This window comes from Triticum dicoccoides, chromosome 3A, assembly GCF_002162155.2.
Source record: "Triticum dicoccoides isolate Atlit2015 ecotype Zavitan chromosome 3A, WEW_v2.0, whole genome shotgun sequence".
Classification (NCBI taxonomy): Eukaryota; Viridiplantae; Streptophyta; class Magnoliopsida; order Poales; family Poaceae; genus Triticum; species Triticum dicoccoides.
Window position 1 is genome coordinate 713,472,919 of NC_041384.1, and position 2,795 is coordinate 713,475,713.

Below are 2,795 nucleotides of genomic sequence, written 5' to 3' on the forward strand. Positions count from 1 at the left end.
GCGGGCGGGGCGGGCGCGGTGGGCGGGGGCGTGGCGGCGGTGGGGCCCTCCATGGCCGGCGCGGCAGGAGGCGGCGGGAGGAGGAGGCCGGGAGGAGGAGGAAGTTTCCTCCCGCGCGAGAGAGGAGGAGGAGTGCGGGTAGGGGGGAGATTTCCCTTTCAACCTCTACTTCTACAGGTTGTAAACTGGTTTGAGGGTTGGACCTCTAAATTTTTTTACGGGTTTGAGGGTTTAGAGGTTCTAGTCTACGGCGTTTTTTCAGCGAAAATTGTAAAAAAAACGGTCATTTTTAGGGGTTCGAGGGTCCGAGGGCTCTACTAGACTTGCTCTTAGACCAGGAGATCTATCAGACCTCAACTTAGCTGTTCAATGTTTGTCTAAGCTGGATGACACATGGGACCATACCGCGCGGAGGACCCACATGGTAGCAGCTCTGTGCCGGCATGTGATTGGTCGGATCCGTTAACCCCTCTCCCCCCGGCGCTTATTTCTACAGCGTTTGGAGGGACCCGTTTAGAGAGAGGGAGAGTCCGTCAGTCAGAGGCAGAGGTCGAGCCGTGGAGTAGATCTCGCCGGCTGGGCTCGTCCCGGGGCTGGTGCGTCCTGCCGGCCACCGGCGACCTCCTCGTCGGTGAGTACGTGCAGCAGCCCGGAGAGGTGCCAAAGGCTGGATCTCGCAGAACAAGGACATGAGGTATATTTCGTTTCTTCCTGATCTGGATCCGATGAACTTAAACTCATGGTGGTGTGCATCTTCAGTTCAAATTTCTGGTCTTCTTCCGTTCTAGGTTGTTTAATCTAGTTTCCTCAAGTACCGGCCGGCCGGCCGGTGTGCGCATCTTAATCCTTCGGTGCAAATCCTTGATTATCCATGTTAGATTTACTCCTAGGGTCTGCTTTAGTGAGGCCATTTGTTGCCAGATAATTAGCACATACTTCACTACTGACTTCTCTTTGTGAAGAAACATATATCAGATTAACATCTTAAGTGCAAATCATTTGTGATTCACTCTAGATTCTGCTTATTTTTTGCCTTGATAAATAGCTCATTATTCATTGTTATCTTCTCCTTATGAATAAATAGTATACTCATGTTGACTTGCCTGCCAACTAATTGTTTCAAAATCTTCACATGCACAGGTACTTGGGCATGGAATGGGAATCACAATTGTTGTGGTGGAAATGAAGAATATCCTGTTATTTGGCTGCTACCATCGATGTTCTTTTAGATTGAACATTGCCATGAGCGTTTCTCTACGCAACGAATATATTAGATCAAGCATCATGTCATGGACACCATAAGACTTTTCTGCGTTGATAGTGATGTCTACGGGTTGGATCGTACTTCTGTTTATCAGCTCACTGAAGTAACTCTCCTAGCTCAAATGGGTTAATTTCGTGTTTACATGATACACAAATCTTCAGCTATCCATCTTCATATGAATTGGTCTCGCTTAATTTTGTAATCTTCTGGATATATGCTTACATATAATAAATGATGTGAAGATAGATCATAGAACAAAACCATAATCTTTAGTCTTAAGCAAGTTAGGGTAAACTAGAGATAGAACACAACAGAAGCCACACACACGAATGACATGGAAAGCAGCAAAGAAATAGTAAAAGAAGCTCTTGACTTGTAGATTATGTCAAAGTGATAATCTAGAGTCAAGCTTCTTTTACTATTAGTTTCGATCTACCTTGTCATCTATAGGATTAGTTATTATATCTAAGTATGTTTTCAGAAGATTAGAAGATTAAGCAAGGTCACTTGATAGGTAAATTGATAGCCGAATGTTTTGTTTATCATGGAAAACCAGAGATTAGCCTATTTGAGCTCAGTGATAGAGTTACTCAATGAGATCATAAATAGAAGCATGATTCAACCAATAGACATCAATTTGATGAAGGCATGAAAAATCTTATTGTGTTATGATATGATGATTGATCCAATATGTTTTTGCCAAGTGAAGAAAAACACTAACATGGCACTGAGTGAAAGCGATCTATACAAAGGCAAGATTTGAATATTATCCACCCGAAAGAGAATGTCAGATATGACCACCATCAGAAGAAGCAACAATGCCACAAGTGAGCTCTCTTGTATATCCACGTGCTATTGTCGATTCAGTGTCGCGTATGTTGAGCGTTTATGTTCTACATGTGTTAGATTTAGAATATTGTGGTGAGCACTTCCATTCTTGCCAATTGAGATGGTGAGGCTCAGGAACACTTCATTTGCCATGGTGTTTTGATTCGTCTTCTGCAGCAACATGAAACTCTCATTGTAATTGTACCCACTTATGCCTGAATACTGCTATTACTTCAGTTAGATTCAAGAAGCACCAAGTTTCTGCAGCGCTCCTGCATTTTGCTAATGATGAACTTCCTTCTCCATTTCTTTCTTTTGTAAGGAAGAGTTATGTACTTATGATGTATGACTGGCTGGTTAATTTTCTGTCAATTCAACAACCAGTTTGTATGGTGGCCAGTGCAATTTGCCCGTATGAACCATTAGTTATTATATATGTACAGATGTCTGGTTTGCCTGCTCTCCTGCATTCTTCATTACACTCCATTGTTTGTAATAACTTTATTTCAGACTCGCAACCTAAAATGCCGCATTCAGTTTGTCCTATGTTCTGAAGTTCCATCTTCTATTTGTCATTTTGATCAAATAAACAGGGAAGTCGGCAGTGTCATTTTGATGTACCCGCTTAGGACCTGTATTGAGTACATCTTTCTGTTGGAGTACAACTGGAACTTGATTTGCCATTTCGTCTCGTGGGTACCTT

General features: G+C 42.9%; 1 long non-coding RNA gene across 1 annotated transcript; it reads left to right on the forward strand.

Annotated features, from left to right (window-relative positions):
* Positions 1-502: 502 nt before the first annotated feature.
* On the forward strand, positions 503-2,554 carry LOC119270392. The gene is made up of 2 exons (XR_005134085.1): positions 503-694; positions 1,141-2,554. It is a non-coding gene; the product is annotated as an uncharacterized LOC119270392 (long non-coding RNA).
* Positions 2,555-2,795: the final 241 nt, after the last annotated feature.